At 40.8% G+C, this 24,040-nt stretch overlaps 2 long non-coding RNA genes across 3 annotated transcripts in view; one reads left to right on the top strand and one right to left on the bottom strand.

The window, feature by feature from the left end:
- The window catches only part of LOC123382255, a 316,064-nt gene that overhangs the window by 106,097 nt on the left and 185,927 nt on the right, over positions 1-24,040 (bottom strand). The gene's annotated exons all lie outside the window — the stretch shown is intronic.
- Positions 10,883-24,040, top strand: LOC109494924. Of its 2 annotated transcripts, XR_002150084.2 has the most exons (4): positions 10,883-11,658; positions 12,273-12,443; positions 14,825-14,958; positions 23,986-24,040. It is a non-coding gene; the product is annotated as an uncharacterized LOC109494924 (long non-coding RNA). The 2 variants fall into 2 exon arrangements; XR_002150081.3 differs by lacking the exon at positions 23,986-24,040 and having other exon boundaries at positions 14,825-18,379.

Raw genomic sequence — 24,040 nt, 5'->3', positions numbered from 1 at the left:
AATGGGGTATCCAGAATGGAGTATAATACAGTGTGGTCTGATCTAGATTTATACACATTAGCAGGGCACCTTGGTGCCTCAGTCACTTGAGCATCTAACTTGTGATTTGGCTTAGGTCATGATCCCAGGGTCATGGGATCAAGCCCTGTGTGGGGTTCCATGCTGGGCTTGGAGCCTGCTTGAGATTCTCTCTCTGTCTCTCTCTCTCTCTCTCTCTCCCCCTCTCTCTCTGCCCCTCTCCCCCATTCATGCTCTCTCTCTCCCCCCAAAAATCTTTATGCACATTAGGAGGCTAGAGATAGCACACTAGAAAATTCTGTAATGTGTCATAACCATGTCATAACCATAAATAAGAAAAAGGAAACTACTCTGTATGCTTTGGCCTTGCACGATTCAAAAGAATTCCAATCTTAAAATCTTACAATAGAGATGCAGTGATTAACCTATCCAATGAAACTTTAAGGGTGAGGATTATGGAGAATAGTCCTGAATTGGCTGCAGGGAATGACCCAACTAATTCCTTTAAGCATCTTCACAGTATTTTACTGTGGGTAAAACACATAACATAAAATCTATCATCTTAACCATTCTAAATCGGACAACAGAGCAGCATTAGGTCATGCACAAGATTGTGCCACCATCTCCACCATCCAGTTTCAGAACTTTTTCATCATCCCCAAATGGAAGCCCTGAACCTATTAGCAGTCACTTCCCTTTTCCTCAACCCCCTAGCAACCACAAATCCACATTCTATACGTATGGATTTCCCTTTCCTGGTTATTTAATAAAAAACAGAATCACAAATTCTGTGTGATTTGTGTCTGGCTTCTTCTACTTAACATAATAATATCTTCACGTTTCATCTTGTTGTAGCATGTATCAGTATTTCATACCTTTTTATAGTTGAATACGATTCCATTGCATGGATATACCGATTTTGTTTTTGCATTCATCTGTTGATGGACATTTGGATTCTCGGATCTGATTTTAGTTTCTTTTCATGATGACAGAAATTCATATAAACAACACACAGCTCTAAAGTTATTGTTGCTGTAGTTTTTAACAAGTCATGTTATTAACATATTTTACTCTTAGTAGTCTGTCAACATGTACTGTACTCGTGGCACTAAATCAATATTGCTTGATAAGTTCATGTCCTTGCCTCCAAGGGTTCTGGTTGAGTACACCGGAAATGATGAAAGAGTTATATGAAATAATTAGGGGATAATGTAGGCAGTCTCTGAATGGGTCATACTGTGGAACCAAGAACAAGTTAAGCCTGGGTGAAATCTGCTGACTGGGACAGAACAGGAACCCAAGACATATCCAGTTGACAGCTAAGGCCCTGTTGGACCTGTGAGATCATTTGTCTGAGAGATATTACAATTTTCTATCACTGTTTTGACAAATGGTTAGTGATAAGGGAGCCTGAAATAAAGGGAGTGTCTCACAAGACAGAGTAGGAAGTACTGTGATGGCTGCCTCTGGACTGGTCCTATCCAGGAGTCCACGTTGGTGAGAGACTGAAGGCTGCTTTCTCTGGTCAGTAAAGTCTCAGGAAAACGAGTTAAGATTTTCTTTGGAAAATATATTTGGGGGAAAGCTAGGTGAACTGTAAACCATTTGAAAAAAGAGTGGACTTCACTGACAAGTCTGAGAAATGCAGCCAAAGTTTAGGTTAAAAGAAGTTAAATAGGTCTTGGTATACAGATCTTTGAAGAGCCTTTAAATATAACCATGTGCATCCTGAACCTCCAAGAGGCCAGACACACTATATAGTATTTTCTGAAATTTTTTGATTGTGGAATCCCTCAATGCTGCTGTTTATGGTGTAGTGTTTGTGCTACACAAAGGCACCTACCCAAGGGAGCGACTGGGAGCTGAAATGTATGTGCCCTGCGCTTTGCTTGCCAAATAAAGGGACTGTGCACCTGTGTTTCCCCAGAGGGGTTTCATTCTTAGTTTTATTTGTCTGTCTTCTAAGAACTGTCTTCATCTTCTAATTTTTGAAAGGATGCTCTGTAGATAGCAAAGTCCCTGTACCCTTTTTGGTGGAACACTGTGAATGGATGTGCTTGTGTGTGTGAAGGAGGGTGTGTGTATGGAACAAGACTGTCCCAGGGAATTGATGAGCGTATCCTATATGGAGCAAGGCTTTAGCCCTAGGAAGGAGCGCTGTTCCAACAGCAAGGTAATTGCTATAGACTAAATGTTTGTGTCTTCCCCAAATTTATATGCTGAAACTTAATCCCCAGTGTGTTGGTTACTGAGCTTTGGGAAGGTGTTATGTCATGAGGGTAGAGCCCTCATGAGTGGCATTAGTGCCTTTATAAAAGAGATCTCAGAGTGAGGACACAGTGAGAAGAGGGCCATCTATGAACCAGGAAGTAGGCCCCAAGCAGACACTGAATCTGCTAGTACTTTGATCTTAGACTTCCCAGTCTCCAGAACTGTGAAAAACAAGCCACTCAGTCTATGGTATTTTTGTTATAGCTACCCAAATGAACTAATACAGGAACTCAAGGGTTGATCCCCACGGCCACTGCACCTTGGAATTTGTTAGGGACAAGGAAGCATAGCAGAACACCATTGTTGTAACTGAGCCACTGTGTCAGAGGTCTTGGACTTGACTTAATTCTGACCTCCCTAGAAGAGTGAGCTTGAGGCTATGCTTTACTTCTTGGTCAGGATATGGGGCCTTGGGGAGTCAAGGATGAGGATTTCGGAGACCAGAAGCAGGCAAGGAGCTGACAGAATACCACAGGATGAGGTATACAATAAAAACCCAAGAACTCAGAGAGAGAGAGCCATCAGCGTGATGGACAAGCCAGAAAAGTCTTCAGGGAGATGCTGAGTGGGGCACTGAACTGGACACATCTATTAACTCTCACCTCTGTGCTTCCACCGCTCAGAGGTCATTGATGTTTCAAATGAAAAGAATATTGGAGCACTAAGGGATTATGAGATTCCTTCTGAATCAACTCAGAATGATTAAATTATTTTTTATATTGCCTAGTTTCGCCGTATTTATATTTGAATTCTCTGAAAACTGGTACTCCATGTGGGATACTTCTAAGAAGATTTGACTAATCACAACATCCCAACCCATGGCCATGATCATAATGGAAAACAGGGTTTACTAGATAAACATGCTTCTAGGATTACAAAATTTGTGGCATTAAGGCCAAATGCCTCATAAATAAAAGTAATTCTGTATATCAGGTTGCTATCTGGTCTTGCCTAGTAATATATATTTTTATTTATATATCTATATCTCTATCTATGATTTTTTCACATAAAAGATATGTGGCCATCATAGAAAATTTGGAAAATAAAAAAATATATATATAAAATACAAAAAATACAAAAAAACACAAAAAAATATAATACTTCTTTTCACAGTTACAATCTTGAAGTCTATATTTTATACACCTTTATATATAAGTATTTATTTTCTTTTTATAGATTGCTCACATATGAATATACATTTTATACATTTTCATCTTAAGTTGCATCTTTTAATAGATTGAAAAATAAAATTGGGATATCCTATCTACGCTATTTTTTAACTTAGAAATCACATATTAATGTCTTGTATATATGTTCTATGTCTTTAAATATTACTTCACAACACGGCTGTGCAGTGTATCATTGTATGGATAGACTATATTTTATTTAATATAACCCTTATCATTGGATTTTCAGGTTTTTAAAAAATTTTTCTTTATTATACAAAACTCAGTGATAAACCTTTTTCTCCCCTACATGTCTCATTGTTTCCCAGAAGCCTCTCACATCTTTTTCTTATACTTCTCTAACCCTGAAGTCATCACTGATGGTTATAATTATTTTCTAAAGATGAACAGATATTTCCCAGGTGTTAGAATAATCTCTTCTCATCTGAATGTCATACACTAAGATTGACAATGTAAAAAAGCATGTTGAAAATACATGGCTTTAAAGTATTGCTTTCCCTTACCATGTAAGAAAATGCAAAATAAAAAGTAGATTTAGCAGCACAACACGTATATGAAATACTCAGACATTTGTCTTGTTCAAATCAGCCACATATTGAGTTTCGAGGCCGCTTCTCTGTGGTTGTATCAATTTTCTTGACATGGAAATTTCCAAGGACAGACTTGTGGAGAGCAGGTCGACCTCACCTAAGCAAGACAAGTCAACTCAAACAAGCAGTAGTCCTCAAGTGTTGTTTCTAAGTGTGTTGCATTGTATCTCTAGGTGTGGCTTGTGAAGAAAGAAGAGCTTTTGTAGAACTGCAGCCAACAGTCTTATTTGTAAGGAAAAGGACTCCATGCTACAACAGCCACCGAGAATTTTCCACTGAAAAGAGGTCTCTCAGGCGTCTTTAAAATGCAAGCCTGCGCATGGAAGCCCAAATGTGAGGGGCTGAATTGTAGAATACTTGAACTTAGAGATCTTTCTTAAAGATTAAGATGGCCTTCCTAAACTTCAATTATTGGCCTTGTCACCTTCGTGATTCTGTCCTATTCCTGTACCACCTTCATTGTGACTTCATATTTTTCTTTCAGTAGACTTACAATTTTACTTATGTGGATTTAGCCTTATCCTGAGACAATATCCATGAGAACATGAGATTATGTGGTTATATTTTTGTATATGCATAAATGCTAAAATTGTTAGTGTACTTCCAAACACGGTCTTTCACATCACTGTGGATATGCATTCCACATTTGAAGGGAGCACTGATTTAAGGAAAGCTTCTTTTAGGACAAATAGAGAAATATGACTGTTTACAATAGAGAATAAATATATGAGACTTGTTTTTTTGGAATATTCTTACAGGCTATAAATGAAGCTATAAATTTAAGGAGATTTGAATACATATCTGGAGGTCGGAGACACAGCAAACTATTCAATGATAAGTATTCAAAATCCTAACTTGACTCCCTGATGTCAGATGGACCCATTAACGCTGTGTTATACATCATATAATCCTAGCACAGATTGAATGCTGGCTCAACATGGGTCTTTGTTCTGACCCAGCATTGCATTCTTTGTCTCTGGGCTCACCTTTCTGTTTCAGGAGTAGAAACTCCTGAAGCAATATCCACTTCACTAACTAACTGAACTGACAGTCACTCTCCATTCCCTTTGGAAGCCCCACTGACAGATGCCCACAGCACTCCATGTGGTCCCAGATAATAATCTATTACCTGGAGCATCTGAGCAGTCCTAGCCCCACCAGCTGAATTGTATCCTTCCTAAGAGTCAATTGTGTTTGCCCCCAGCCTCTTTATGGAAGTCATTCTTGCTTATGAAATTCATAATTTAATTAAATAAAATATAAGCCAGAGGTATACGGGTGCAAAAGAGTTGTTTCTATGACAGCTAAACTAACTCTGTGAAAACACACAGGTGAGTTGCTAAAAATTGCCGTGTATGTAGGACAGGTATAACTGATGGATTCTGCACTCTGATGGCCTCTTGGGTGCCTTATATTGTCCCTTCACTTCAAAGACGAGAAAATGTAGAAAAGGAATATGGTGGTGGTTCATGCAAAAAGATGTAGGGCATTTTAAATTTAAAGTTCTTAAAGTATACCATATATATATATATATATATATATATATATACATATATATATATGGCATATAGATATGGCATATATATATGCCATATCTATATGCCATATCTATATATCTATATCTATATCTATATCTATATCTATATCTATATCTATATATGTATATATATCTGTTTTAGCCCACTTTTTCAATTTACCAACAAACTGCTGGTCCATCAGAGACTTCCTACATGATAATTGTTTTCACAGCTGGGCCAGAAATGCTGTATGTTGTATGTGTCTTGGCCTTGGCCTAGCTCGTAAGATGTGAGCTCCCCAAGGACAGGGCTTCTATCTTAACCATCTTTGCTGATTACATGGAGCTAAGGCCTTGCAGCTGCTGATCAATATTCTTAGAACTGAACCAAAATATCTTGTTCTCATTAATTTGACTTCCTTCAAGTTGACTGTACTTCCCACCCTGATCCTGAGTCATTTTTCCTGATAGCCAAATAACTCAGCATGTCTGGGATAAAGAAATGCCTGTCACTGAGCTGTCCATTCTCTCAGGATTGGCTAGTAAGAGGAAAAGGAGAGGAGGGGACTTCTGGCAGCCTTAACATGACTGAGGTATGGCTTGGCCAATTAAGTACTTCATACTAGAATATTCCACGAATGCTATAGGATGGAGAAGTAATTCATCACATATATTTAAAGTTGAATTTACCGATATTTTATGGTATTGGATATTATTTCTATTAACATTTTATGCTGAAATTACAGAATGATTCGTGAGTACTGAATTTTTGATTGCTTTTACACTTTCTGGGACACTATTAAACTTGATTTACGTTAATAGCACTGTAAGAAGATATTAACAATGAAATTTCCAAAAGCACTTAGCATCTCATAATTGGAGTTAAATGACAAAAAAAATGAGGGGATAATAAAGTAAAGAGAAAAAAGGAGAGAGAAAGTTTTGACAATATTCTTTTTAACCTGTGGTTCTTAATAAGATTTTTGCAGGAATTGTTTTAGGTTAGGAAAGAATCAAATCTCCGATCAAGAGAGATGACGCTGATTTATTAGAAGAGTTTTATAATACAGAATAAAGACCTGGCTCCAGGTAGACAGTACGGAATTTACTACTTCCAAGAGAGAAAATTTCCCAATTTCTGGAGTAGGAAGAAAACTTCATTTATCATCTTTTTCTTCTGTCCATGGGGACTAGAAGATAATACAATTTTTTTTTAAATAAAAGGAACTGATTTAGTCAGAGTTGCTGGATTACAGAGAGGCGGATAATTAAAGCACAGACATCAAAACCAAAACAATAATAACAGTTATCATAACAAATTTTATTGAGCCCTTATTACGTGCAGGCTCCATGCACAATCTCATTTAATTTTCACAGCATTCCTATGCACTAGGTGATACCGTTGTCTCCATTTCACAGCTAAGGAGAGACTCAAAGAAGTGCATGACTCTAGAGAAAGTGATACCACCAGGATTTGAACCCAGGCAGTCTGGCTCCTGAGCAGGTCCTTAACCACCACACTAGTTTGAGCACAACTGTTATAAGAAGTCTGGTAAATGTCAAAGCCACATCATGTGTAGCTTTCATTAGCTACGGTGCTTTTGCCTTCCTGGACTCCTTCCTCCCTAAAAAATTATTCAAACTTATGTTTTATGACTGCACTGACATTAATATAAATACATTAACATTAGATATTAAAGCATTTTCTTTGACTGGGGCACCTGGCTGGCTCAGTCAGGAAAGCATGCAACTCTTGATCTCAGGGTTGTGAGTTAAAGCCCCATGTTGGCTGTAGAGATTACTTAAAAATAAAAAAATATCTAACCCCCCCGCCCCCACATTTTCCTTAACCAAAAATTTTACCATTTTAATGATTTTAAAAGAAATTAAAACACTGTGGGCCCCTGAAAGTGTTGTAGCGTGTCTACTGAGACTAATGGAGAAGTCGGCCCTGGTTAGCATGACAAAAAAGCCACGACTCGGACATGATATCATGTAACCTCATTGCTGATTATGACAGGATCCAGAAAGCTATGGCAATGGAATAAATGGAAATAACATGAGAAGAAGAATGAAGGGGTTTTCATCCCCCTCGTTTTTTTGGAGGACACATGGCTTGGAGCCTTGCTTGCTCCTTGAGGAGTGCAACTCCAGAACTGTTGAGGTCTTTATTGGCTTTATCTACATTAATACAGTTCAATTTAGTTAAAAAAAAAAAAAGAAAAACTTGGATACTTAACTGATAATACTGGCAGCAAACTAACATATTATTATAGATGGCTAGGGTCAGAGACATTGCCCTTAGGATTCTGACCTGGGCTGTTTTTTGGGAAGGGATTCCCTGGAAATACAGAGAAAAGCCCATCAAATGCCTCAGTCCTCACTCACAGCAACAAACTGTAGTTTCTGTCCCAAAGAGAAATGAGATTCACCCATTAATGTTTCTCCCCAACCCAATAATGCTTCACATGACCCATTATCTTGGATGCTAATAAATGAAGGGTCATTCTGAGATGATGTTGAATCTCAAGTTTTGGCCAAAACCTGAAGGTATTCTGAATAAAAGTAACGAGGGAAAAACAATATCTATTTTTAGTTCCCAAATCGCTACTCGACCACCGACCTGGATATAACATAAATCCACACATGTATGACCACATTACCATGTTAGGGTTTAGTATCTGTTTTGCTTTATGATAAAAATAATCTCAAGTTAGCTCTGGTTGAATTAGATCCTTTGCAAGGAGTTCTCTCAGTGTTAGACACAACATCCTGAATGAGATTTATGTGTAACACATTATCTGAAATTTCCCTCTTTTAAAGCCATGGTTTAAAAGGGAGGAGAAATGCATACTTGTATCAAGCAAAGAAAATGCCCCAGGAATCCAGGAAAACATATTTTCTTTGCAGTTTTGAACTCATTTAAAATCATGCCATTTTATGAACTTCTTTAGTTTATAGGACTTTTAAACCAGAGAACAGATAACCAAGTGTATGGCACCTATAGACTTCATTAGGAAATTGGGCATTATTTACCTGAAAAATGATTGAGAATGTGAGTCTGGGATTCTGTTAAGATCATAGGCAACAAAAGGCACAAAGTAAAAGGCAACTGATAAGCAAATGATAGATGATTGAATGGATAGATACACGAATAGATTAATGAATAGATGGAAAAACAGATGGATAATACAGATGAATGAATTAATAGAGACACAAAGGATAGGCAAGTAGATGACAGATAATAGAAAGATATTCATAGATCAATACCTGGTTAGAAAATGGATAGCTAGATGCACATGGATGAACAGAATGCTGGGAAGCAGAATAAAGAGTTGATATATAAATGAATATAGTTAGGTGAATGGAGAGGTAGATGCTTGAGATTGATGAATGTAAAGATAAATTTGGAATGAAGTCGTAGATAGATAGAAGGGTACAACAATATCACAATTGCACCCAACTGGAATGGAATACCAATGAAGATAATGACATTTCTCTTCATGGAGCTATTTTAAATAATTTAACTGTGTTTGGGGGAAGTATAGGCTAGAAGGAGGAAGTGAGTCCGTCTCTAGGAGTCCCAAAGTTTCACAATAAATGTCTTAGTTATAAGGAGAAAACACATGGGTGTGCCATGATGTAGCCACTCCTGCGTAATGCTTGAATTTGGCCCACTCAGCCTCTTTGACACACATTAGAACAGTGAGGGATGCACAGAGTGGCGGGTGCACAGGACAGCCTTCATGCATCCTTGGTGATGCACAAAAAGTCCTGCCTTTTTGCCTCTTTTTCACTTCTGATATTCACATATACCTTCACTGGTCGACCTACTCAGGAAGGTCTGATGTTGTAATTAATCCATGTCATAGGAGGATGTAGTATCCGCAGAATTTATGAGTGGGCTTGAGCTGCCGTGATGAGTAGGGGCACCTCAGCCCGAGTGATATAAATTCCTCTGCTAATTGGATTGCTGGAGCTAATCAGAAGCCAGAAAGGGGATAAAAAAAAAAATCCGTATTCCTTCTCCTGCTGCTGCTGCTGGCTGATAAAGCGCACAGCTCCTTTCTGGACAGGGGGTGCTGGAATTGAATCCTCTTCGGAGGTCTCACTGTAGATGGCTATCTCAAAGGTGACGCATCCCTTCTGTCACCAGGCCAGCAGAAGACGGAGCAATGGGAGAAAAGAGGAGAACGATCCCAAAGAGATTTTACTACTGAATCAAAAACAAACAAACAAACAAACAAACAAAAAACCAAAAAAACCACCACCAGAGTGAGTGGGGGGACAGATGAAAGAGGACATCAAAGGGGGACATCCAATGGCCTGAGAGAGCTAGAAGCTTTTTCAGCAATGAGGTGTCACTCCCTGGGACACGTGAGCGTGCCTGGCTTCCACGTGGGGGCATAACTTCAGGAGGCCTCATCTCAACAGCCAGGACTGGGCGCAGGCAGGAGAAAGTCACCCAAAGCATATTGTCTAGAGTAAGATGCTCCTGGGCTCACTTTCCTGAAGATGAGAAAGCCAAGGGGAGGGTGCAAATTCCATTCCGTACTAGGGCAAGTGCAATTCAGGAAGCTCAGGTGAACGACGGAAGGATGGAGTCGTAGGGGAAGGGGCGGATAAAAGCCCAGGGTCCAGAACTGCTCGCCTGCTGAAAACCCAATGGCGCAGAGCGGAGGGAGGGAGGGGACGCTTCCTCTGCCCCCACTCTTTCTAGGTTTTGCATGAGGGCAGGAAAAGGCAAGTTTGTGTTCAATGTCCTTCTTACCATCCCCACCGAGAATAAATATCTGGTTGCAGCTGACAGAGGGAAACCTCCCGACTCCAGGGCACCGGTTAGACCTTGGTGATCTTTCTCTCTTCTTTGCTTGTCTAAGGCTCTAGCCCTTCTCCACAGAGGAAAACGTATCCCTAATATTTGGTTCCACCAAGCTGAGTGGCCTGCAGTTCTCTCTTTAAAGTCCTCTTTTTGTCTCTCCTGCCTTCTTTTCTGTGATTTCCACTTCTTTGGCCGCATTTCTTCTGGAGCCCTCTACATACACTAAATCCTTAGCCATGATGAGTAGGCAGCAAGCCCCTCTTGCACACAACAAAGACTTCTATTTTTTTTCCCTATCTTTTGGGCGACACGATAAAAAATAACCCTGTATTTATGCAAATTGCAAAGTAGCGTGTGATAATGAAAACAAAACAGTGCTGGCCCGCAGCCAAGACATGGCACTGACGGGGGCTCCCGACCATTTGGCTCTTGATTCTTTGGGGAAAGCAGCTGTAGAGAAAGGAGAATGCACAACACCCTCGTCACACGCGCACTCACACGCGCACACCCTCGACCGCACGCATTCCGGTACCGTCACCTCGGAGCCGGCAAGACTTGGGATCCAAATGAAGTTCTGCTGCCTACCGCCACGAGCCCTCCAGCGTCGTCCCCCACGAGCCTCCCTGCCCCCTGCTCCTGATTCCCTTTCAGGAATTTACAAACATTTTCCGCAGATCAATATCTGTATTGATTATTCATTGTGAGTGAGTCGTGTGTCTTTGGTGATCCGGCTCGCAGAGGTAGCAGCCAAAGCCTGCTGCAGGGGAAAAAAAAAAAAAATAACAGAAGGCGAGAGGGACCCAGCTCTTGCTGGGTCTGCGGCTGTCGGCGACACAGAAAGGAAGAGGAAACGAGGAAGGCACTGGGAAATGAAGGAGTGGACAAGGGTGGAAGAGAAAGAGGGAGCAACAGCAAGAAAAACCAAGTGATGATGGGCACCTGGTTCCAGGGATCTCGGTGGCTTGGAGGAAGCCCCCATCGTGGTCTGCTGCTCCGTGCACCGTGCAGCGGACTCCCTCGGCTCTGGGAGTGAGAAGTGACTCACAGTTTTGGTATCTCCTACGTAAGAGCTTTGGGGGGATTCCTTGGCTTGCTGACAAGGACAGGAAGAAAGCAGCAGCAGCGAGGTAAAACACGATTACTTCCAACTGCCTTGTGGAGGATATGCAGTCGCTTGGTTCGACTGGAACAGCTTGCCGCTCTCTGATGGCACGCGGAGGGAGAATAATTAAAAAGGCCAGCATCACTTGCTAAGTGAGTAAACACAAAGCCGTTCCAAACGTGCTCTCCAGCTAATGAGAAGCTGTAATTTCTTATACTTGAAGGCGAAACAAGACAGTGATGGGGCTTAGTGGAGTGTGTGTTTGCCTGGATATGGAGGTGGGGGTGGTGGTGATGGTGGTGGTGGTGGTGGTGGTGGAGGAGATAAATCGACTAATTGTTGGCAATGTTTAAAAAAGGGATTACTGGAAAAGACAGTGAAATGATGACAGGAAAACATCTTGGACCAGAGCCAAAAAAAAAAAAAAAAAAATCGAGGCAAATCAAGTCTGCAGCTCAGAGGAAACACCCCTTGCTCCTGTCGGAGGCTCCGACAGGAATTGCCTGGTGTTCCTCAGCCAACATGAAATCCTGTGTGGGCACCAGGGGACAGGACCAGGGACCACCAGGGTGTCCAGAGGAAGGAACCACAGCATTCCAGGTTACACAGCTATGTCATACTTTAAGAAAACAAAACAGTAAAAACCAACCTGTCCTTTCCTTTTAATTGGAGCTCCTGCATGCTCAAAATTGCTTCGGTTTATTAAAAGCAACCCCTAAATGTGCCTTCTGATAATAGGAGCTGCCGATTCTCTGTTTGTCTCCAGGAAGCTGCTGCAATGTTACAAAAATATCCTGGAAAAAGGAGGTTGAGGAGATTCGGTTTTCCGTAGACTGGGCTTCTGGCGATGGTGCCAGGTGACTGTCTTTTGCCATTTGAACCACCATGGGGGAGCTAGTCTGGGGTTCCTCTTCTGTTGTCACCCAGCTGTGGCATGGTGAGTCCAAAACCAGTCATGAATAGGACTTTTTTTAATACAGGGTTCCAAACACAAATGACAAAGTGGAGACCCCGAGGAATAAAATGAGCTGGATCTTCTTTTATTTCTGGGTGTTCATTTAACTGAGCTATCTGGTTCTCTTTCACCTGAATGGAATTGGGGCTTTTTTTATTGAAAGGATTTCTGAGACTGGAAGGTCAATAGATAAGATGTCCTCCTTCTGACTGGGATTTTATTCTCCATGTTGCTTTTTAAATTCGGACTCCCCCATACATTGCAAGTTTCTTGAGCAGGAGAAATATATCCTGCAGAAGTATGCCTTGGAAACCCAGAGGAGGAGGAATTAAGCCAGTCGTGGATGACTTGGGCACCTTGCATTGCATTTCTTCAGCATTCATAGAGACCTGTGTCTATACTGTGTGTGTGTGTGTGTGTGTGTGTGTGTGTGTGTGTGTGTGTGAGTGATGGCATTACATGTAGTGTGTGCTTGCATGTGTGTGGCTCTGTGTCTGTGTCTCTCTCGGAGAGGGAGGAAAAGAGAATAAAGTCGGAGCAGACAGTGTTTGGGCATTTATGCAATTCATGCCGAGAATGCTCAATGCTGCAAGGCAGACAGCCACCCATCCCCGGACTCTGCTGCTCTGGAGGGCCTGTACAGACCTGATCTGAATGTTAAATGCAGGAGACGAAATTAGCATACTAACCAAAGATGTCAACCCCTCCTTGCGATCAGTAAATGGCCGTCTACTCTCTTTAAAGCCGGCATCGCCATGCGCGCCAGCCACTTAACCATGTCCTCTGTCAGGTCCTTTTTTGTGTTTGTTTTTTTGTTTTTGTTTTTTGATGAAAGACTGGAAATTCATTAATGAGGAGGGAAGGAAGGGCTTCAAGGGGCTGTAATGAAAACAAATGATCCTCTTTAAACCTCATGACGGCCAAAGCTGGTGTGTGGGGGGGTTTGCTTTCTGCTCTGGGGCTGGAGAATAGGAAATTCCACAGACAACAGACCACTTGACGAGAGCCCAAGAACGCAATGCTTGGGAATTTCTTCTATGTGGCAAACACCAGCCACCGTCAGTACATCTGTATGAATAAAACTTAGGAATGAGCTTTCTCTTCCTAACTCTAAAGTGTGGTCTACCAGATGTCTTTCCACTTCATCACAGGTTATCAAATTTTCTTGACCTTTTGAGGGTAGGAAGAGCCTCTTGGGATCTTTTGGCGAATTGTCTCAGCTTCTGAAGTAATACGAATTTTTCTCTTGGGCTACGCACTAGACTTATCCCAAAGGAAGTAGTTGCTTTTATTTTAATCTCTAGCATACAGAAAAACTCACAAGGAAGATTCGACTTGTACTTCTGCAGAGCCCCATGGTAAAGTAGATGGAATGTTGTTTAAGAGCTAAGATTCAGGCACTCCCCACCAAGTATCTGGGATGGGAAAAGTTTGTTTCCTTTTTCCATCTTTTAGCCACTTTATCCTTGGACAAACATCTTCTCTTCCATTGTAGTGTACCAGTGGTCTGACTTATAACAGGGGTCATACTGTCTGACATACTTCAGGCTGACCTGTGGGCCCCAGCCCGAGGAGGCAAGAGGGAGGAGTGGAACTTGGGATGAACTGGAGACAGAGCCGCTCACTTCTATTTAGGGCTATAAAAGCCACGCTTTGTGTTGCCTAATCTTCCGATGTTCTAAGAGGTGGTAGATATTGGGATGTTTAAATATAACTATATTGATTTTGAAACACTGGCTCCAGTTGTGTGTGTGTCTTAAACAATCCATGGGTCAAACAAAAAATATTTTTGAGGATAGTCTTGGTCCACAGCATGCCACTTTACAATATTTGCTTTAGTTTAAAGTACCTAGCACCTATGTATTTTTGTTTTATTTTATTTTACATTATATTTTCCTAATGCCCAGGCTTTCTGTGAAATACTTTATTTTATTTCATTTATAATATATATATATGTGTATATATATATATATATATATATATATATATATATATATATACATATATATATTAGCAACTATATGGCACACATCAGTAGGAGGGTATATTCTGTTGGACCAAGAGGGAACTGCTAATTTAAAACAATAAAGAGGGGAAGGAAATGGATGTGTGCCTGGCTTACTTGCCTTGTGGTCCCTGGTATCTTAGCAGTCATGGTATAATGCTATCTTTTTCTAAGGTAGTGATCTCCACAAAGATTTTTTTTCTTACAAAGGTCAGGGCTGGGAAGATTAAATACCTAGAAAGAAATATGTTTGCATATTTTCATATTTATCTCCACCTGTTGTTACCATTAGTGATTAGTGAGTGCTATGTTAACGTTTAAAAACAATTAATTTTTTTTTCCTCTTATTCATCCACAGAACTCTACATCTCAAGTGGGTAAGAAAAAAAAAAGATAGAAATCCCCAGAAGAGAGATCCTGCACGTAGTTTGGAAGAAATTTTTCCCATGGCACCTGATATAACTTCAGCAGGAAAAGGCATCTCAGCAGATGGTAACGGGCAGCAAGGAGGCCCCCCTCTCACACAAGTACAATAGGGCCTTCCAATTTCCAAGGTGTTCTTCATGCGTATTATCCTGTTTAATTCTCACTACATCCCAGCAAGGCAGATTGTATTTAGCTTGTTTTGCATGTGAGGATATGCAGGCTCTGGGAGATGACGAAACTGTATCAAGTTGGAAACTGGTAAAGGGCATTCACGGATTCTGAGTCTTAGCCTCATGCTGTTTCATTATTCTTCATAGATTCTTCTAGAAATATCCTCTTCAGAACCCCTTACCCAAGGCTTCCTCTATTCTTGATCCTCTCTCATCCTCCCCACCCTTACTCCCTCACTATGAGGTTCTCATTTTGTAATCTGTGTAATTTGTAGTCATGTGCAATTTGAAAATGCTCCTTATACCCTGCCAGCAGTTAAGAACCAGGGCTAAGTTCCAACTGGCAATGGCAGAAACCTTCTTTAACTTTTCACTTTCTCTTATCTGCCCCCCCTTGTTCCCTTGAAAGTCAGGTTTATCCACAGCCAGTCTACATTTGCCCTGTTTTTAGCTCTTTGCTTTCTTTTGCATCTCTAACAAAGCACTCTGCTTCCATTTCTACTCCCCATTAAAACTACCTCAGGTCATTAATGACCAATTCAATTGTACTTTCCTTCCCCGTAGTTACAGTCTCTTGACCACTCCCTCCTCCATGACACTCTTGTCTTCTTTCCTATCTGATACGATGCTATGCTAGATTTCCTCCTTTATTTATGGCTGCTTCATCTCAGACTTATTCTTCCTTTTTAATCCCTTTAATATTAGTGTTCCCCCAAGTGGTTTCTGTGGTTCTCCTCTATTCTCAACTGCCTTGTGTAAATGTAAACCCTTGATTTCAATAGTCATCTCTAAACTAATCATCAAATTCTCATCTCCAGCCCAAACCACTGTCCTGAACTCAGCTCTGGATATCTGGCTGCCTGCTGACATCTCCTCAGGCACTCCTAACTCAATACCCTCTAAACTTAACATCATCCCCAAACCTTCTCCTTCTGGATCCCTTTTCCTTCACCTCTCTCACTGCCAACTGCTCTTTGAGCTCTTTCAATACTACTTTCTTAATTTCTCTCTAACCACTCATTTTCACTAAATTCTGACTGCTCCTCTCTTGGTTTATTTTCCCAGTGGCTTTCTAACAGCCCATCTGTTCTCTTCATTCTCAGACAAGCCCAGCCCACAATGTATTCTCTGTACTACTTCTAACTCATCTATAGAACATGCAAATATGACCATTTTGCTTGCCTCTGTGAACCTTCAGTGGACTCTTTCTAACTTGGTCTTCAAGGCTCCTCATGATCAGGGCCTTGCATCTTCCCAGCCTTCTTTCTTAAAATTCTTCCATTTCTCACCCTATATTATAGGTCACAGAATACTCATAGCTCTTTTATGCCTCTAGGGTTTCATAAAATGTTCCTGCCTCATGGAATGTTCACCTCTACTTTTTTTTCATTTGGCCAATTCCTTCACCTTCATGGTTCTGTTCCAGCAAGAAGCAATACACCCCCCCACCCCACCCAAGACTCCTACTACAGATTATATGCTGCCACAAGCCCTATACCCCTGCCCGCTGTCCCACAGCATTTACCCCACTGGCATAGTAATCAGGTTCTCCTATTTGACTGTGAGACATTTAAAGGTAGAGACTGTGACTTTTATCCCTGTGTTCCCAGAACCCAGCACAGGTTCTGGTGTATACTGGATGCTTAGTATATTAACATTACTGTTTTTATTCTGAGTATCATAAATGCTATTTTTTTGAGCTGTCAAATTACAGGTCCCCCAAATAATCAAACTGAGGGAAATACAGCAACCATTTCTCATGGTGGAAAAAAGATTTCCTATGGTGCAGTTCTCACTTACATCAGTTTTTTGACTTCTGTCAGGTGAGAAATGAATGCTGGGGTGGTCTTGAGGTGTGTGCTGATGTGGTAGAAACTTTGGAGTTAATTAGCAGCTTTGGCTAAAGCTGAACTTCCTTTGTGGAGTTCCTGGAGGAAACACTAAATTAACAGTTCAAGGTTACTATTAGAAAAATAGCCTGTTTCCCTTAGGTTATGCCTCAGGGAGCTCGTTGTTCTCCCTGCCATTTCTAAGATGTGTCTACCTTCCTTTGGACCTGGCTACATCTGCCACTTTAAGCCTAGTCTTTCTAACAAAGGTGAAATCCCTTGAGGTCAAGACTGCTGAATGCTTCTTTTGCATATCTTCCAATAGCAGTATATTCTAGTACATTCAGTTAATACTGGTTGAATTGAACAGCAGGAAAAACTGTCTACCATAGAAGGAATAATCAGGATGGCTTTTTAAGTGTCCATCTTCCACGAAGCAGAAAATGGCATGAAATTGTTAGTACCATAGTACCTTGACAGTCCCATGAAATAGCTCATGACATCATTAGGAATTCCTACATTTGCAAATACAGCCAATTCTCATTATTTATGGTAGTTATATTCTATAAAGTCAACAAAGACTTTGAATTAGCAAATGCTGAACTATTGCTCCTAGGAGAAATATAAGGTTAGGTTCCTTTGAGCCTCTGGTCATCATATTTTTGTCAAGTGATCAATACATAACCTTGTTTTAAGTGTGTTTTTGTTTAAAGACGTCTTATTTAATATATATTGCTGATTCATTAGTATTGAATTCATGGCCAATATCATTATAACTCTTTGCCTGATTGAAAATTATCTAATACATGTGTTCTGTCTGTAAATCACAGCATAGCCTGCTCATACTTAATGACACCAGACCACACTTTTGCATTATTGGGAGCCATTTTAAACAGTGAACCAAAAGTACAAAATGTGAAAGATGTAGCACTAAATAAATAGGGAATAAAACACCTGTCTACAGTATGAGAATTGAAACAAGAAGGCAGAGTATTGCTTCATTCAAACTTGGCTGGGAATGTGCCTATTGAAGTACTTATTCTATATTTTTGCCCCTCTGTACATGTCCACAAATGACCATCAAAACACTGTAAGTACTGCTGCATTACAAATAACTTGGAGTAGGTGAATTTTTAAGTACAGAGTCTATGAATGCAGATTCATTGTATTACCAGAATATATGGATAACACATTAGAGCTTTTGCTTATTTCCAAGTAGAGACGATGATGACCTTGTTCACAGTGCAATTCTGACTTTGGAGTTCATTCTTTAATTTGTACAAAACTTCATTCTGGAAAAGGATCACCTTCACTTTCTTGGAACTCTTCACATAAATAATTGCCACTCACTAGAAGTTGATTGTTGGGGGTGGGATGGTGCATTTTACTCAAAGAAACAAAACTGGTTTGTTGCAATGAGATGCAAAGGCTGGGCAATCATTTAGACTCCATCTCCAACTAGGTGAAGTCTCCCACTGTCACCTTTACCCGCTTAATGTTTATGATTTAAAGGTGGCCTCAGCAAAATTACAATTGACTCATGTTAGGCTTCTTTGCCTACATGAAGAGGATTTTATATGACTGTCTTAAAAAGCTATTCTTTGGAGCTAAATCGTGCCCTCTTTGGGTCATATCTTCGCTTACATTTCATTTTGCAAACAGCTGCTCAGAAGTTCATTTTTTGCTGTTTTCTTATTGATTTCCATCTGGTTGCAAAGAATGGATGAAGCATTCTAAACACTATGTTACCCTTTCACACAAGCCAGAGGCACAGACACACATGCGTTTTAGAAGTCAGGAAAAGGGGTAAATCAGGAATTTACAGTGTAAAGCATAGCAGGATTTCAGATAACTGGAGTGATGACAAGAGCCTCTGGAACTTCTTACTATGTCTCGCTACAAGTGAGCTTGGAGTTGATTCCAGCAGGATTGGAATCTCTGCTCTGTTATATATGCTTGCTGCCATCCTAATGGAATTGGATAACTGCCTTGAGAGCTATTCCCTCTTCTGGGAAATGGGGACCATGATACCAACCTCCAGGAATGACTGTGAGGATTATGAGATAAATGTATGTAAAGTGCTCAGCTTGAAGTCAGGCAGAAAGGTACTATGAAAATGGGAATTGGGAATTGTTGCTTTTGTTATAATTTTGTAGATTCCTAATTAGTCATCTGCCCTGACTTCTAGGTAATACACATTCATGGAAACATGGAAGATTGGAGTTGAAAGAGCTGCTCTAGGGCAACTTCCACAATGCACAGAGGAGAATATTGGCCGAACAGGATTAACTAGTGTAACACTCCACAGCTAGTTAGGGCAGAATCAAAAGGAAAATGCAGCTCTCTGAAGTCTGGTTCACAACTATTCAGTAAAGTCCTCTATACCCACATTTCCCTTATAGAACCTACTACAACTATCTGTCTGCCACCCCTTCTTCCTTAACCACTAGCCTGATAAGCATTGCTCTGTGGACTGGTATCTTCTTTGGCAGAAACACTTGGAGCTAATAGCAACAGCCAAGTAGAGTTTTTAGAACAGGAATCATTGAGCATGATTTCTTCATATTTTTGACTATATCTATATCTATATACACATACACACACATATATATATGTGTATGTGTATGTATATATATACATACACATATCTATATGTGTATGTATATATATATATAAAGAAATCATGTATATATGAAGAAATCATATATGTATGTGAAGAAAACATATATATACACATATATCTATGAACAGATAATATTCACAGTATATTAATGTAATACAAAGCAAAAATGATATAGAATCTACAGAGGGAATGCTCTTTTAAAAAAGCGATCAATTATTTTGTAGTTCTCTGCAGTAATTTGCAAGATGCTCCTTTGGAAGAGCCCCCAGGGAAATGCCACCTGATATTAAAACCCCAAAGCTTATAAATGATCATGCAATGAAGGGATGAGAGAACTTGGCTGGGCAAACTGGATGGGGCTGGTTAATTTCCACCAAGCCTGTCTTATTGAGTACAGGCATTAAGTGGGATATTCTAGGAGCCAGCAACTTTTTCATTGGTGTGGAGGTGTAGGGTGGGAGATGAGAAAAGGTAGTCCTAGAAACTGTCCACAGTCCACAGTCCAACTGTCCACAGTCCAGAAACTGGAAGGTGCCATGGAATGATGGATTATGTGGCATTCAAGTAAGAAGTTATATCCAGCAGGATGTGGTAATGGTAAAACAAGGCATGATGTGCCCATGAGTCCTGGAGGTGAAGATGAGGTCAGAGTCTGAAGTGTTTGACACAAGAGAGGGGTCTACTATTGTGGAGTTTCAGCTAAGGGAGCTAGGTGCCTCACATGGCTGCAGAAACACCAAGGTACAGCCAGCATCACAAGACAGGGTGGTCCCAACCTCTACTTAGATGAGTTGGGTTATATAAGTAGGTATCAAAATTTGGAAGTAGTTAGGCAGGCCTGGAAAGATTGGGGTATCCTCACCTATTTTATCACATGAGAGATTAATCTTTGCTATGAATTATTCATAATTATCCTTGAGCAAATAACAATATTTCTTAGTGGGTATTGGAAGGTTTGCAGGGCAAGATCCTCCTATTTCTCCATGGCTGTGTCCCATTCGTTCTTATTCCTTACTAATTTTGGTCCTCATTCTACTCATATGGAACAGTATCAAAAGCTTGTATAAGATGTAACTTCATCAGAATATCCTTCTTGCAAAAGGTCTGGAACTGTATTTAATCTGCCAAGGTAATAGGTTTAAGTGAAACACAGCTGACTTAACCAGCCTACTAAGCTATTATATTTGCATTTTATATTGAACGTGCCCCTAATATTCTCTTTGTTAGATGAAATTGACATTTCCTTATGACGGTAAATGCTAAACTGTGAATAGCTTTCATGAGGGTTTTGCTTCATCATTTCCGTCATTCTATAGGCATAGAAAAAGATCGCAATGAATACACGTAAGCATCCAACACAATGCTTTTTGCGGTATAATCTGTTCAGTGGCTTAATTTGGATTTATGCAACATCTCGCTTATCCAGAATTCAACCATTCAGCAGCTACCTTACTTGTCTAGACTTAATTGAAAATAAAAGCCCTATGAAAGACAGGAGAGTTGTTGCTGAAGTGACATGTATGGAAGTCCCTTGAACATTCAGTCTCAGTTGGATGTGAGGTTCCCTCCAAGTACCAAATTTGAATGGTACACTGATGGCCAGGAGTTCTCTCAGGTCATGGCATCATGTAAGGCTTCCCTACCTTGAAAGGAATAGTTGTGCAAGCAGAAGTTCTGGGCAAGCAGAAGCTGAGCTCTTAGATCTTTTTTAGCATGGGATACTCTTGAAGGTATGTTGGCCCCTGTGAGGAACAGGAAATGGCATCAGTGGTCCAATAGAAGTTGGTGCTTCTAGTCTGAAATTCTTGGTTTCTAGGACATCTCTTTAATTCAGCTGCCACTTCTTTAGAGGGTACATGACAATATCTGAATTGAGAAGTGGAAAACAGAGAGCTCCAGGACTTTGCCAGACAACAGTGCCTGTAATTTAGTAGCAGCATCCACAGAAATTTCCATACTCCTGGGTGTGGCTAGAGAACTATGGAAAGATCTATTGGGAGCATACTTAAGTGGCAGATGAAGAAATCTTCTAGAAAAGTATTTGTCTTGAGGAGAAGGTCAGGCATATAAACTTGATTCCAGAAGAATGACAGGGTAATCAAGAGTGCTTGGATTTGGGGCACAGGATATCCTCCACTGTGAAGATGATCCCTCACTCCTCCTTCTTCCAGGCCAAAGCCCAGGACACAGGGCTGAGTCTCAGTGACAAGTAAAAAGCTCATGAACTAATTTCACACAGAGCCTTTTTGAGTGGTGGGACATGGGAGCCAGGAGCACGTGGGGATCAAGGCAACTGAGTGCAGAACAAAAGTCAGAAATTTCAACCTGAAGTAGACATGGGTGCTCATGCCTTACCAGTCCCAGTTTCAGCAGATTCTCCTTAGTGACTGGCATAGTGATGTGGGATATCCCCAGCTTTTGCAGTAAGGAAAAGCTGGCAGAAAGCAATGCCACCAGCTGTGGGAATAACTGGAGGAAGTGCTTTTGCCTGGATAGCAGCCGTATACCCTCATAGCAGCTGTGACAGTGGCAGGATGAGGCACACTCACAAAGCCTGAAATGCAGCAGAGGACTCAGATCAGGAGGGACAGAGAGGACTTAGGTAAGCACACATGACATCCCCCCCCCCCACTGGATTACCTCCTAGAACACCTGAGGGAGATTTTGAGTGAAATTAGAGGTTCTACAGTTACAGGTGTATGTTAAAGCCACACACATCAACATGGCCCTAGTTCCACATTGGCATGACCTGAAATTGGCTATCTCAGCAAACTAAGCTTGGAAACTCTGTGAATAAAGGATGGATATCAGAAACATGACATCAGAGGTGGTCAGACTCTATTCTCTTGCACATGAGAACTGATTTAGAAGCTTCTGTCTCCATGTCCCCCAAAGCTAATAGCAGTTACTACATTGTTCTTTAAGTATTGAGTTACTCATCTCTCTCTTCTAGTGAGCTGTAAGCTCATTGAGGAAAGGGACTATATTTTATTCATCTATAGATTCCCACTACTTAACACTGTTTCAAGCAAATAGCAGACACTTAATCAACGTTTTTTGGATGAACAGGTAAATATGTGAATAAATTAAGAGATGTCACAAATGAGATGGCTATCTGTGATAAGATTATGTAAATAAATAAGGATCATATCCCACGACATTGTGTGGAAAGAAGTGGAAGACCCCATCCAGAGCCGTCCAAGGCTGAAGTGAGTTCAGGGGAATATGTATAGTCCAAAGCTGGCTACTATATGGGCTCTTTCAGAACCTCCTGGAACCTCAGTAGATTGTAGTCTCTAGTCGTGATCTAAGTGTTCCAAAACAGGTCAACACAACTCTGCAATGATCATACAGGGTGTCAGTTCCATACACAATAATTGAGGGTCTTGATAAAGAAGTAAAAGAGTAAGAAAAGTAAGGGTCCTACAAGATGAGAAGGAATGGCAGATGAACTTGCACCACCTCTAGATCCATAAACTTCAAGAGGGCTGGGTCCTTGGCCTTGGACCATGATTGGATATGCTCCAGTGGGATATGCACCTCAGGCAACTGTGGGTTGTGGACAGAGCACAAGACCACTCCCCTGCGCTCTTCCCTGAGAATGTAGTGAGATGATTCACTCCTCTGTGAACAACCCTAGGCTTCTTAGCTAAGGTTTTGTGGTAATGGTTCTGGTGAAGGTGGCACCTTGGCCAGGTGACCTTCAATGGCTGACAGGTGGTCATTTTTCTCTTGATTCCAAGCCCCGGAGTCACGACATTCTAGGAGGGAGCTGATCCACACTGGTCCATGGAGGTCCCAGAAGTTAAGTGTCCTGAATACCAGGGCCTGATGGTGATCACTGGGCTCTGGCTTCTTCCTCACAGCCAGGGGCTTGGAGGAAGGAAGCTTAACCAAAGAAGGACTCTTAAGTCATAGATTTATGAGTCTGTATTTCCAAGCAGGATTTCTCTACAGCTACATTTGGAGCTGTGAGCACAGGGCTCAGGAGTCTGGAGGCAAATGGATTAGGAATACAGAAACCAGGCTGATTGGCTCCTTAAGTAGCCAGCTGGGTCACTACCACCCATTGAGCCCTGAGATGCTGTGGGTGGTGGAAGGCTTTAGCAGCTTGATTATGCTTCCAACAGCAGGGTGGGGAGGGTGTTTCCTTGCTATACAGATCTCTTGATTAATCTATACTTACTGTTAATTCTACATTATTTATTTAAGAGAGAGAGCCAGAGAGCAAGAGAGCCATAACAACACATTTTCCTTTTAAATGCTTGTATTTTTTATAAGTGTATTTATTTATGTATTTATGTATTTATTTATTCGTAATCTCTATGCTCATCATGGGGTTGGAACTCATGACCTCTAAGTCGACCAGGGGTCCCTAAATGCTTGTATTTTAAAACAAATCTATATACTCTTTAGGTATGACATTCTTTTTTTTTTTTAATTTTTTTTTCAACATTTATTTTTGGGACAGAGAGAGACAGAGCACGAACGGGGGAGGGGCAGAGAGAGAGGGAGACACAGAATCG

Source organism: Felis catus, chromosome E2 (genome assembly GCF_018350175.1).
Source record: "Felis catus isolate Fca126 chromosome E2, F.catus_Fca126_mat1.0, whole genome shotgun sequence".
Taxonomy (NCBI): domain Eukaryota; kingdom Metazoa; phylum Chordata; class Mammalia; order Carnivora; family Felidae; genus Felis; species Felis catus.
This window is presented reverse-complemented; position numbering and strand designations above follow the sequence as displayed.